General features: G+C 57.8%; 1 protein-coding gene and 1 long non-coding RNA gene across 6 annotated transcripts in view; one reads left to right on the top strand and one right to left on the bottom strand.

Annotated features, from left to right (window-relative positions):
• Window positions 1-11,521, top strand: part of LOC131999171 (uncharacterized) — a 14,520-nt gene extending 2,999 nt beyond the window's left edge. Inside the window, exons 2-5 of one of the 4 annotated variants that reach the window (XR_009399041.1) lie at window positions 2,888-3,002; window positions 6,304-6,628; window positions 7,474-7,527; window positions 10,879-11,521. This is a non-coding gene — a long non-coding RNA (uncharacterized LOC131999171). The remainder of the gene's footprint in view (window positions 1-2,887; window positions 3,003-6,303; window positions 6,629-7,473; window positions 7,528-10,878) is intronic. The other 3 variants (XR_009399040.1, XR_009399039.1, XR_009399038.1) reach the window with 3 other exon arrangements.
• CLK3 (CDC like kinase 3) overlaps window positions 1-11,922 on the bottom strand; it is a 27,253-nt gene extending 15,331 nt beyond the window's left edge. Inside the window, exons 1-2 of one of the 2 annotated variants that reach the window (XM_059371831.1) lie at window positions 11,728-11,922; window positions 612-956 (exon numbers count right to left, since the gene is read on the bottom strand). The gene's annotated coding sequence lies outside the window, so the exon portion shown is untranslated. The remainder of the gene's footprint in view (window positions 1-611; window positions 957-11,727) is intronic. The other variant, XM_059371832.1, reaches the window with a different exon arrangement.
• Window positions 11,923-13,258: the final 1,336 nt, after the last annotated feature.

Genomic DNA, 13,258 nt, shown 5'->3' on the forward strand with positions numbered 1-13,258 from the left:
CTCAGGGATTGTGAGCGTTCACGCCCCACGGCTCTTGCTGGTAACCACCAGGCTACGCGGCCGGGAGCTGGAGGCCGGGGCACCCTCCCGGGACCGCTCTGTCGGGGGCGGGCCGCCCACTCCCCCAATGAGGGCTGGGCACGCCCCCGACGCGAAATGTCCTCTCCCCGCCCGGGCTGGCGCGCGGCGGGCGCATCCGCTCCCTCCGGATTTGTGGCGGTTCCCTCGGTCTTTGGTCTCTGGCTCTCGCTTAAACCGAGGTCCGACGGCGTGGCCTGAGCGGGGTGCTTAGTACCCCCCGCCCCCCAGTTCTCTGTTAGCTCCACCACGCCACCCGAAGTAACCAAGAGAAGCTAAGGCAACACCGAGGCTTTCTATGCTAATGCGGCCTCAAGAACGGATCCCGGTACCCTCCCAATCAAATTCAGAAGGCGCTTCCAGTGTGCTGTGGGTGACCGAGAGCCCGGCTGTCCCCGCCCCTCGGTCGCCCTCCCTTAGAATCCTGCCTCCGGAGCCAGAGGTAATGAGTTGCCATTCTTGGCCCGGGGCGCTGTCCGTGGCCTAAGGCCACGGCCTGCGTTAGCCTGGTTTCATCTCGGGGTTTCACCCACACAGACAAGATGAAAGGTGTCTCCCCCCACTTCACCCCAAGCGTCATGGCTCCTAGAAGCCAGGACTGCATGGGCAGCTGAGGGTGGAGGAGCTGGGGGAGGCTCCTGTCTTCTAGCCCTGCACTGGGCGCCGGGCTCCGAGGGGGCAAGTCAGGCGCATCTTCCCACATCGGGGACCCAGGAGTCCCTGCCTCCGGCTAAGGAAGCTGCTCTCCTTCTCTGAAATGGGGCAGGAGCCATCTCCCAGCCCTCTCTCCAAAAGCAGTTCCATAGCTGTCTGGTGCCTCAGATTCTATCATTAGAGCTTCCTTCTTCTGTCTTTATTGTTCCTGAAAGAACTCACACCTAGAAGAAAAAGAGGCAGAGTATCAGATAGGCACTTGGAAAAAGATCTAACCTGAGGTCAGGTACAGGTACCCCCCCCCCCCCCCCACACACACACCCTCCTATCTCATTACTGCCACTGCTGGAAGGCTGTAGCTTTGGCAGCTCTTAGCTGGGGAGTTCAAGCGGTGAGCCACCTTCAGAGGACCCTTGCTCCACACCCCCAGCCCCTTGGGACCCACCATTTTCCCCAGGTCTCTACCCTCATACCCACCAAGCCTTTGCTGTGCGGGCTGAGAACTGCAACACAGTTCCAGGGCACCAGGGAAATGCCCTGCCCCGTGCCCTGCTCCCAGCCACCTGAGACCCACGGCAGCTCCCGTCCCTCTTGATCTCCCTTTTGCCCTGCTGGGCTCCTGGCTCAGCTCGATGCCTTCTCCAGACCCCAGGCCCTCTGATCCCCTCCTTGTCCTGCTGCCCTTGCTCTCTCTAGTCTGCCACATCCATCTTTGGCTCCTCTGGGGCAGTTAATTCACCTTTGAGCTTCAGCTCCAGGGGCAGGTTAGCCTTCCTGGACGCTCCAGAGGAGAACCGGACTCCCTACCCCTGTGCTCCCGCAGCATTGGGGGCTGCCCCTTCCTCTGCACAGGCTCTGTGAATTCAACATCTGGCTGGTGCCACTCCCCACTCCCGCAGACCAGGAGCCCTCCTACACCCAAGTTAGGTAGTCTGGGTTCTCAGTAAGCGCTGGGGGCGGTCTGTGGGGAGGACTTGTTTTTTTTTTTTTTTTTAAGATTCTATTTATTTATTTGACAGAGAGAGAGATCACAGGTAGGCAGAGAGGCAGGCAGAGAGAGAGGGAAGCAGGTTCCCTGCTGAGCAGAGAGCCCAATGCGGGGCTCGATCCCAGGACCTTGAGATCATGATCCGAGCCGAAGGCAGAGGCTTAACCCACTGAGCCACCCAGGCGCCCCAGGACTTGTTTTTAATGGGAAGACTGAGTACCCAGCCAGAGTGGAGTTGTGGTGGCTGCGCCAGGGTGTGGGAGATGGGGGCAGCAGACCGTCATCATAGACCATCTTGGAGAGGCCTTGCATGGTGGTGAAATGTGGAGAGAGAAGCTCAGAAGTGGCTGCAAGAATGTGAGCCTGGAGTCCAGAGAGGAGAACGTCAAGGTGTCTACAGGGAGAGGGCTGGTGGGTAGTAGTGCCATCCTGAGCTGGGAGCAGGTCTGGGAATGTGAGGAGTGAACAAGTCAGTTAGGGGTCCAGGGGAGCTCAGCCCAGTAGCTCAGTAGGTATCTTCTCCCTGTGCCCACACAGAGTTGGGGCAGGGGGCCTGGTGCCCAGGTGCATGGGTGGGAAGATAGTGGTAGGATTCTGAGGCTCAGTCCCTGGAGGTTAAGTGGGTGGGGCCTAGGGCTCAGGTCCCCCATCTTCCAGCTAAAGCTATGGAAGCCAAAGGGGAACTGAAGCAGTAACTTGGTTTAAGGGTTTCTGACTTCTTACACTGGAGCTAATCTACAGTGTCCCCCAAATGTTCCCCTGTCCCCTGCAATTTCCAGACTCCCATACTGGGTAGGGGAGCAGCAGGGGTTGGGGAGTGTGGGCCCAGTTTGCAGTGGGCCCCCTTCATGACCTGGGGCAACTGACATCCCCTTCAGGCTTCTGTGCCCCCTCCTGAAGCCGGGGAGGGCCAGGTGAGTTTGGCTGTTCAGCAGGTGGCTGGGCCAGGGTCAGCACCAAAGCTCATGGAAGCTGTTGGAACTGAGAACTGTTCAGCGGGGTTGGGGCAGACATTTATCTGAAATCTAAATCACCAGGGAAGATCCTGAGCCAGGGTGTTGTCGGGTTTGTGCAGGCTCAGTGCTGGGGCCTCAGTTTCCCTATCTGAAGAGGGGCCTTGGAAGCTGGTGCCCTAGCTCCAGGGTCTCCCATCTGTCCCGCTCTCAGGAACTGCACTGTGCAGGAGCCCCATGGACCTGCCTCCCCTCCTGCCCCCACGGCACTCCTATCACTTCTAGCCACTGGACTGTGCCTGCTCACTGAGCGCCACCGGAGGGTGCAGGTGAGTTTGGGAAAGGTGGGCATGGCAGCTCCTGAGGCCCAGGCTGAAGCCTGGCTCCTCTTTCCTAGCAAGTGCTCGGAGAGAGCCCTGGAGTAGGTTGGGAGGCCCTCAGAGAAGGCCCTGTGTGGGTACAGCTAGCAGAGAGCTGGGAGCACTGGGCCAAGCCGGCTGGCCACCTGCGGGCATCACTGGAGGCTGTGTGAAGCGAGCACAGGTGCTGTGGAGGCAGGGATGTGAGCTGGGACTCGGCAGGGCCCCGGGCAACCTCCTCATGCAGGAGCAGAAAGTGAGGTTTAGGGTCCCATCATCCTCTCCTTGATTATCTGTAGCCTCAGGGAGGTCCCCTAAGCTAGCAAGGTCCTCTTCACAGACTGAGAAGTCCAGAGGGCTCGGGGCTGGTGCTCACATCTGGGGTCATGTTCTCGGGAAGGCTTGTCAAGGTCTGGGGCATCCAAGGGGACAGATGGGAAGTGGGTCCCCAACAAGGCTGCTGTGCTGAAGTGTCATCTCTGTGAATGGCGCCCTCTGCAGGTGCACAGAGCATTGCTTGGTGTGGCTAGAGGCGCTGATTGGAGGCAAAGGAAGGGCCTGGGTCCCTGTGGCTCCCCAGGGAGAGTCAGAGGAAGGGAGGGGCTGGTTTTAGCTCAGCAGAAAGAGGAGTTTCCTTCAAGGGCCATTTGCCCCTGGTGAAAGCTGCAGTCCCCAGGAAGAGAGGAAGGCGATGGTTCATGCAAGCTGAGGGTTCTAGGGGAGGTATCCAGCACCCCTGTCCCATGTGAGGACGTGGCAGGCACGGCCACCCCGTGATGGTCTAGGTATCTGAGCCTTTAGTGACATGGGGGTCTCAGCCCACAGCTGCCCCTCCTAGAACTCCTGCTCCTTACAGTGCCTGGGGTGACTCTGGGGACTCACCTGACAGCCTGTCTGCTCCTGCCTGACAGCTGTCATTCCACGACAGTGTCCCTAGTCCTCCTGCTGGGGCTCTAAAGCCATCAGCAACTGGTATGTCCTAGGTCCAGCTGGAGGTGGAGGGTCACACATCTGGAGCCCGTAGTGGTAATAGTTGGGCACTCCCTGGGAGCTGCGTCCCTTGTGCACAGGCCAGGACATGGGTCGGTGCTGGGCTGGCAGGTGGGCCCCTGGTGGGCTTATCGCAGTGGGTGGGAGCCAGCAGGACCTGGTGGAGTCAGCCTGCTTTATCAGAATCTGCAGGCACTGCTGTGCTAGGGGCAGGGACGGCCCTCTCCAGGGGCTCAGCGCTGCCTTTGGCCCTCCCTGCAGCAGGAGGAATGCTTTCTGGCCCACCTGGAGCAGGAGGGGGACCAGCTGCAGGGGTCCCAGGGACAGCAGTGGAGGAGGCCAGACCAGGACGCAGAAGACAAACCAGGGTGCCAGTCATGCAGGAGGGGCCTAGTGGCAAGAGGTCCAGCAGGATTCTGCTGTTGCAGATGGAAGTAGAAAAGGCCAGCTGTGTTTGGACCAGAGGAGCCAACAGCCCCTTGGCCTAGAGCCTCCTCTAAGTGGGTGCATGGGCAGGGCCCCGAAGACTGGCCCTGCCTTTACTTCATTCTCTGGTCTTCATTCTTGGAGTAGCAGCTGGGGAGGGAGGGAGAGGCACGCAAAGATTTCTGTGCAGCCCAGAGAGGGACAACCCCGCCCCCATCATTTGGGAAGACCCTGCCATTACCCAGCCAACTCCCCTCCTGGTTCAGATGGGAAAACAAAGCCCCGAGGCTGGGGAGGAACTCATTCAGGGTCAAAATAGTGTGGTCTGGAGGCTGTGAGGAGACCCCGGGATCCTGGACTGAGCGGACCTGCAGGAGATGCTGGTGTCAGGCCTGCAGGGGTGGGGTGGGGACAGGGCCTAAGCACTTCGGGGGCCCTGGTGGAGTCTTAACCCCTGCCCAGGCTCAGGACACAATCTTCCCGCAGAGCAGCTGTTGATGCTTGCCCCGGGGGTCCGGGGACAGGCATTGTGGGAGGTGGGGGGATGTGCTGCAGATGGGTAAGTCCTCCATATCAAGGGGACTTCTGAGCCTCTGAACTGTCACAGAAGGATGAACAGGCATCCTCAGCAAAGAAAAGAAGGGTGGAGCACATGCAAAGGCCCAAAGACAAGAGGCATGAAGGTGGCAGTGCTGTGAACAGTCCCTGCCCCAACTGAGAAGCCGAGCGGGTAAGGGGCTAAAATATGCAGCAGGGGCCAGAGTAAGGGCTGGGGTGCCCCGGGCCCTATCCACCAGACTTGAACTCGTTTAGTGACTGCCTCCTTCCAGCTGGTGCCCTCCCTTAGTCTCCAGGGCAAACGTTTATGTGCACAAGCAGACAGACTGGTGGACACACACCTGCCCCCGCCCCAGAGACACACACCTGTTCCCAGATGCACATACACAGACACAGAGAAACAGAGGCAGCAAGGAGGTGGCTGGGAGAAGCAGAGATGTAGAGCCCCAGGTTGGGGGTGCGCTCTGCCGCAGTGGGGCTGATCTGTTGGTCCAGCTGGAAGGAGCATGAGAGAGGGTCTCGGCAGCCCTGCTTAGCTGGCCTTGAGCCTCATAAAATGTGGGGTTGGTCTGAATCAGTGTATCTCAAGCTGGGGTCCGGAGCTTTGCTCTGAGAGGGCTGTTAGTTCCGCAAGGCAGCGTATTTGCTGTGATTGTCTGCAACCGTGATTGTATATTTATACAGACAGGGATTGTGAATTTGTACGGAAAGAAATCTCAAGTTTTTGTCTGTTTCTTGATCCAGACCCCTGAGGATGGAAGTGTCTCCCCAGGGCCTGGAAAGAGAGTCTACACTTTCTGGGGTGCATGCTGGTCAAGATGGGGGTCTGCAGTGGACGATGTCAGGGAGAAAGCTGGGCCCTTGGGCAGATTTAGGTGCCTGGAAGGAAGCGGTGTGGGGGGGCGCTATGCAAACAACATGCAAAGGACCCCCAAACCAGTGTCCACGTGGGCCCCAACTCCAGGGCCTTCCAGTCCTGTGCTTCTCAGGGACAGCGTAGGCCATTTTTCTCCAGTGCCCAGGGAGGCCTGCCCAGGACTCATCTTCTGTGAGCAAGTGGGTGTCCTGGGCTCTGTGCCTGTCCAGGGAGGGTGGCCTAGGATTCTGCCCTGGGTCATTGGCAGGGCTACTGTGGGGAACAACCAAATGGCCAAAGTCACAGCAGGGCGGAGGCCCTGAGGGAGAGGGGGCAACAGCTGGCTGGCAAGGGGCTCCCAGGGCCACCAGCACCCTCCACCTCCATCCATCCTAACCTCAAGCTCCTTCTACCCTGACCCTTTCCTGGGCTCTACCTCAGTCTGTCTTCCTCTGCTCAATCCCAAGATTCTCTGCTCTTCGCTGTTCCCAAATTAGTGGATGATGGTGGACTCTGGAGCCTGAATACTGGGCACAAACCAGGCCCCCATAGAGCACTCACTACGTGACCTTGGGCAAGTCACTCTCCCTCTCTGGGCTCATCTGTAAACAAAGAAACAGACACCGAGAGCAGCTGCAGTTCTCCATCAGCTGCGTATGAGGGTTCCGTCCGGCAAGCATGGAAAAGGCTCACGTGGCTCGCAGTCACAGAAGCGTCGCTCCCGTCAGTCCGCGCTTCACGCCACCGCACACGCGGCTGCCCGGAGGTGAGAGGCCCCCTTCCAGTCAGGGTCCTGCTGGGGCCAGGGAGCTGCCGCAGGGGGTTCTGTCTCACCCCACTCTGAGGTAGTGTGCTAGGGCTGCCCTGACAAAGAGCGAACCCAGGGGTGTGTGTGTCCAAATTTTCCTTCTAGAAGAACACCAGTCAGATTAGATTAGGGTGCTCTATAATGGCTTCGTGTTACCTTGATTACCTTGCAAAGACCTTATCTCTAAAGAGGGTCACATTTTGAGATACTAGGGGTTAGAACACAAACATACCTTTTTGGGGGGAGTCTAGAGTTCAACCTGTAACGCCTCCCAATTTGTTTCCTGTTACCTTCCTGTTGGGTGGGTTGGATCTGACTGGAGATCTCGGGGACCCAGCTGTTCTGTCTTGCTCTTGCCCTCACTTAACGCCAGGCCCCTGACATGGCTATAGAAAGGCCGTAGGGGCCGCAGGACGGGCCGTTGTGAGGAGTGGTGGGCCCTGCTCAGTGAGCCCCCGGGCAGGCCAAGGTCCAGGCTGGACACCGGCTCCTGTCTGCAGGCCAGGCCCTGCCCAGACCCAAGAGCCTGTGTGTGTGTTTCTGGGCACAAGAGGATGGGGTGGGGGTCCCCTCAGGTGGACCAGCCACAGCAAGAGGCAGGCTCTGGGGAAGAAAAATCAGAAGCCTGCCAGGATCCAGAGGTGGAAGGTGGGGAGGAGCTGGAGGCTGCCTGGGGTACCTTCAGGTCAGTGTGGCCTGGGCCTGCCCCCAGCCCAGAACAAGAAGGAGAACCTGGACAGTCCAGTCAGCCTGGAAGGGAGGCCAGTGTCCCTGAGTCCTAACCACCCGCCTTCTTCCCACAGGTGCAGGCCATGGCAGAGCACCCCCCACAAGCCCCCAGATTCTGCACAGGGCAGGTGAGTTCCGCACCCTCTCAGCCCCCTGTGGAGGTCTGGGGACAAGACTGGCACATGCTGAGTAGGCACCAGTCAAGCCTACTCCCCAGCCTGTTGGGGAGGGCCCTGGGGAGTCCTCCCTGGGCCTTTCAGGCAGGGAGGACAGGGCTCCTAAGCACACGGATGAGGCAGTGGCCTGGTAGCCCTGGCTGTTGTGCTTAGCTCTTCCTCTGTACAAAGTGCATCAGGGCTGAGCCTCTGTAGGCCGGGCCTGGTGCACAGGGACCTCACTCGGAGACGAGGGAGGATCTGGAAATGGGGAGGGTTTGGAGACATGGCCTGCTCTCAGAGAGCCCTGAGGCTGGGTGGTGTAGCATCTAGGGAGCACTAAGGGAGTACCACCCATTCGTATTTTTGGATTTGGGGGACTCTGTAGTCACCTGTACAGAGTAGAGTAGCAGAATGAGGCCATCCTGCTCCCTCCCCTGAGGGCTGATCTGTCAGCCTCCCAGCACCTGATGGCCATTATACCCCTTGTTTGGGTCAAGGCGGAGTTCCCAGGCAGGCCCCCATGAGAATGGGCCTCCGAGAGCAGGGGTGGGGTGATGTCCTGCAGCACCAGATCAGGTCAGGAGCCAATGACCCCCTCTCTCTACACCCCTTCCCCAGACTTCCCTGTAGGATGGGCTTGGAGCTGGCCTGGATGTGCGCTGAACTCCAGAAAATCTGGGATCCAGAACTGGAGAGGCTCAGCAGCCAGCCCCAGAAGGTCCCCAGAACCCAGTGTTCGGCACCCCTCCACCTCTGTGCCTCTGCTGGGCCTGCACGCCCAGGGAGCCCACAGTCCCCTATGCCCAATCCCCTGTGCCCCTGACCTGCCCTTCCCAGATTAACTCAAACCCCTCCCCGCCACTCACTGCCCTCTGCCCTCCTCCCCAAGGTGGCAGAGAGCCCTTGCCAAGAAGCTGGGGTTAGAGCAGCAGCTGGTAGAAAAGTGAGGACCATGGAGTAAGGGCACCCGGATCTGAGGGGCTCTGCGGAGAGAAATCCCCTTCCCTCACAGAGGTGTTCACACTTCCTCCCTTCCCGTAAGAAGCTGGGATAGACAGGTGAGGGCATCTGGGGACATGCTAAGAGAGCCCTCTCATCCCTGGGGGGGCGCTGGGGGGCGGAGCAGAACAGTGCCAGGCCTGGGACTTGATGTATCATCTCCTGGTCGGCCTTCTCTCTGAGGAGGAGGGCACAGGGGCAGAAGCAGGAGAGGCATGGCTAGGTGGGCTATGAAGGCACAGGGAGTTAGGACATCTGGGTTCCTGGGCCTGGGGTTATGAATGAAAGGAGAGTGGCCTTTAGAGCCAAGAAGTCCTGTGCTCGCCTCAGCTCCACCACTGACCAGCTCAGTGGGCAATAAGCAAGTCTGCCTTCTCGAGGCCTCAGTCTCCGCATCGGCAAAATGGGGATACCACCTTACCTACCTCAGAGATTGGCGTGAGGATTACATGAGATGGTGCCCCTGGCTCAGTGCCTGCTGCCCTGAGTCTCCCCTGGGGTCCAGTTAGGGGGAGTCAGAACTAAGGTTATAAAACCATGGATGTGTGCCCAAGACCACCTGCACAGAGAGCTTTAGTCACAATGTCTTTTTATCCAGTATTTCGTCCACAAGCCATTATTTACAGTTAATAAACTCAGGAAACCATATGCTGTCATGTGCAGCTGCCGGTGATGGACAATGTAGCAAGTTCCACTGCCCAGGACAGTCCTGTCTTACACTTCAATACCAGGGAGGGCCTCGTCTTTCTCACTCTGCATGGAGGAGCCTCGTGGGGTGGGGATTCCTATCTTTTGCCTCAGCTGCTCTCCGGGGACCCCTAGAGAATGGGGTCCTACCTGCACCTGGGACCTGGGAGATGCCAAGAGTTCTGACCCTGAGGCTGAGAACCGGGTCCCCAGAGGGCAGGAGCTGGAGCTCTGAGCATCAGCACTCCAGCACAGGGAGGGCAGGGACCTCCAGCCACCTCTCAGAGCCTGAAGGTAAGAGCTGGGGACTCTCCAGAGGGGCAGGCGGAGTGAGCCCTGCCTCCCTAGGGGACCCAGGCCCAGTTACTCTCTCCACCTTCATCTCCCCATGTGCAAGCTGGGGGCGGAAAAGGCCCAAAGGGTCCTTCCAGTTGGGCCTTTGCTGGTTCTGGAAGGACTTCTCAGTTCACCTCCCCTCCCTGGGAAGAGCTGGAGTTACTCCTCACTGGTACCCGGCCTGCCTCTCTGCCCTCTGTGGGGTCAGCTGCTGCTTCTTCTGTCCCCAGATGTCAGACAAAGCCCAAGAGCCACTGAAGAGAGGTCTGAGAAAAGCTGGCAACCAGGGCAGTGCCCTGACTGGGGGAGAAAGGTGGTGTGGAGACTGAGGCTCACAGCTCACTCTGCCACACAAGACACTGAGGTCAGCCCTTTGCCCCCAATGAGGGGACAGTGGACTGACAGGCTTCAGGGACCAGGGGTGGGCAAGGACTCCCTGGGGAGAGGGCAGGCCTGTAAGACTATGCCTTTATCCCCTCATGCTGGGGTTTCTGTCAGGTCTGAGCGGTGGGACCTGTCACAGGTGGCTGCAGTCAGAGGTCTCCCTGTCCCCAGCCTGCAACAGGGCCTGAAATGCCCATGTTGACACAAGGCCCCTGACTGCCAGTGCATGAGGCCCCTTGCCCTTTCTCAGGGGGATCCTGTGGCTAGGAGCTGGGCAGAGAGTGGCTAGTGGGGTGCTGGTGTCCTTGTGGGGCTTTGTTGGTCCATTCACTGCTCTGGTGTCAGCAGAATGACTACAGACCTTCTGCTTTCTGGTGAAGGCCTTGGGCACTGGGCTTTAGACTTTTCAAAGTGAGTTCTGATTCACTTGTGCCTCAGATCACTCTATAGTCCCCATTTTACAATAGGGAAACTGCCCAGACAAGGGCAGTAAATTGCCCAAAGTCACATAGCAGAACAGCATCTAAGACCCCTGGCTCCCCTAACCTGTCCCAGAAAAGGTGGTTTCTCGGTTCCAAGCTTGAAAGCATGGTCATCTTCAGTGGCTACAAGCAAGGCCAGCCTAGAGTTAACCTCCCTCGAAATCACCTGGTCATTTTCTCTTTCTCTCTTTCTTTCAAGATTTTATTTATTTATTTGACAGAGATCACAAACAGGCAGAGAGGCAGGCAGAGAGAGAGAGGGAAGCAGGCTCCCTGCGGAGCAGAGAGCCCAATATGGGGCTTGATCCCAGGACCCCGAGATCATGACCCGAGCCCAGGGCAGAGGCTTAACCCACTGAGCCACCCAGGCGCCCCTCATTTTCTTTTTCTGAACTTCCTTCCCCACTTTGCTGTGTGTTTCCTTGCCCTACAGAGCTCTGTCAGCTGGGCCATGTGCTTCCAGAATCCAAACCCTACTCAACTCTATTGCTCTACACTCTTTCCATCTACTGACTTAACTGAAGCAGAGTTTTGCAGAGGGGGACTCTGGCAGGGTGGAAGGACAGAATACCTCTGAGACTGCTTCTCCAGTGTCATCTGCAAAATGTTCTCTGCCCTCCCTGCCATTCACACCACTGCTGTAGGGGCTGCCGAGTTCTCAGTGGATGTGTCCAGCACGGGGTCCTGAGCCCAACTGAGCCAATGGCCCCTTCCTGATCACTAGACTTGAGACAAAATCATAGTTCTCACCGGGGCTGAAGACTGGACACAGAAGTTGGGAAGTGTCAACTGCTCTTTTTCACAGTGGATAAAGCTGCATTTCAGTGACAGCAAATGGAGCCGACAATTTCCAGGAAGTGGAATTGGGATGGAGAGATTTTGGTTCAGCCCAGGAAGTCTCATGTATGGAGAAGACATAAACCTGACTTTTGGGACGGTCATGTCATGTTGCTCTGTGGCCTGGGCAGCAGGGTGGGCTGGTCTTCAGGAGAGGAGTACCTTCCATGGGCAGCCCAGGTCCCGCTGTCCTTGGGCTCCTCCACACCCCGAAAATAAATCCCTCTCCTTTCTGTTTACATGGGCCCGAGTGGTTTGGGTCCCCTGCCAAGGACCCAGCGCGCTCCAGAGCGCGGCGCTCCTGGACAGCCCTCCCTCCGGCCAGGAACCCACCCGGCACCGGCTCACCGCCCAGACCCGCTCCTGTTTGCTTCCGGGCGCACAGCGCAACCCCGCCCCGGCCTTCCTGTCGGTCCCTGTGTCCCAGCAGCGGTCGGCTTTGTACCTCACTGTTTCCAAGCGTGGCAGGGCCCCCACTCGTCCCGGTCCTGCTTCTCTGGTCGGTTCCTTCTTCCCTTCCCTCCGGTGGTGATTCCGAACCTCCCTCCAGAAGCCGCAAGCCACCGACTCCCCTTTCCTTCTGGGCAGGGACCCGCAGAAGGTGCAGCCGGCGTCCGGGCTTCCCTCCCTGCTCCGCCCCCTCGCACCCACTGGCTATGTGGGGGGCACGTGACCAATTCTGGCCAATGAGATGGGGGGAGTTTGCGGCGCGGAACCCGGGCCGCTGCTCTTGGAGAACGTTGGGGCTGCTAGTGGCCGCCTGTGACAGGCGACTCCCGGCTGTGCAGAGCAAAGGGCACGTGGGCAGAACGGAGACTTGGGACACCTAACCCCCGCCCCGCCTCAACCTCTGCTTCTTTCTGTCCCCGGGCTGGCTTGCCCCTGCCCCTCACTGAAGAGAGGAACATGCACGAGGAGTTAGGGCAGCTGATCAGAGTCCATTCCTCGCCCAGCTATTCACCAGATGTGTGACTTTGGCCACATCTCTGCTCTTCAGTTTCTTCATCTGTAAAATGAACAAACTCACTGCCTCATAAGGTTGTGGGTGGAGTGGAAATGTAACAATGTGTATAGAATGCTTAGCCGTTCCTGGGAGGGCAGGCTCTGGGCGCTGTCGCCACTGAATTATAACCCCTCTACAAGTTCTCAGGAGCTAAAGGACCTCACGCTAGTTACTCAACTTCTCCGCATCTCAGTCTCCTGCTCTGTAAAATGGGAACAATAGTCCCATCTCATAAATGTGTAGAGGATCCAAGTAGTTAATTCATGCAAACAGCTTTTTTATTTTTTATAGATTTTATTTATTTAAGACAGAGAACAGACAGAGACAGAGACAGCACAAGCCAGGGGAAAGGGTGAAGGAGAAGCAGACTCCCCACTGAGCAAGGAGCCTGATGTGGGGCTCAATGCCAGGACCCTGGGATCATGATCCAAGCCGAAGGCAGATGTTTAATCTACTGAGCCACCCAGGCACCCCTCATTCAAAGAATTTAATTTCAGAAATTTGCTGTCAGGGCTCCTGGGGCACCCTTGTAGTTCCTTTGGGGTATAAAACTAGGAGCAGAATTGCTGGGCATGTGTCACTTCACTAGGTAATGCTAAAGTGTTTTCCAAAGTGGTTAGACTAATTTACACTCCCTGGCAGTCTGTGAGAGTTTCCATTACTCCCCATCCTTGCCAAGACCCGGTACTGAAAAACTAAAGTTTGTGCAAATCTGATGGCATGGAATGGTTTTCTGTGGATTTCCTTGATCACAATGAAGTCCAGGCATTTTTATTTCCTCTTCTAAAAAACACCTGTTCATGACTTTGCCCCCTCTCCCCAGCCCTTCTTTTTGCCCACTCCACCCCCCTTTTAAAGATTTTATTTATTTCTTCGACAGAGAGAAATCACAAGTAGATGGAGAGGCAGGCAGAGAGAGAGAGAGAGGGAAGCAGGCTCCCTGCCGAGCAGAGAGCCCGATGCGGGACTCGAT

Source organism: Mustela nigripes, chromosome 13 (genome assembly GCF_022355385.1).
Source record: "Mustela nigripes isolate SB6536 chromosome 13, MUSNIG.SB6536, whole genome shotgun sequence".
In the NCBI taxonomy this organism is placed as follows: domain Eukaryota; kingdom Metazoa; phylum Chordata; class Mammalia; order Carnivora; family Mustelidae; genus Mustela; species Mustela nigripes.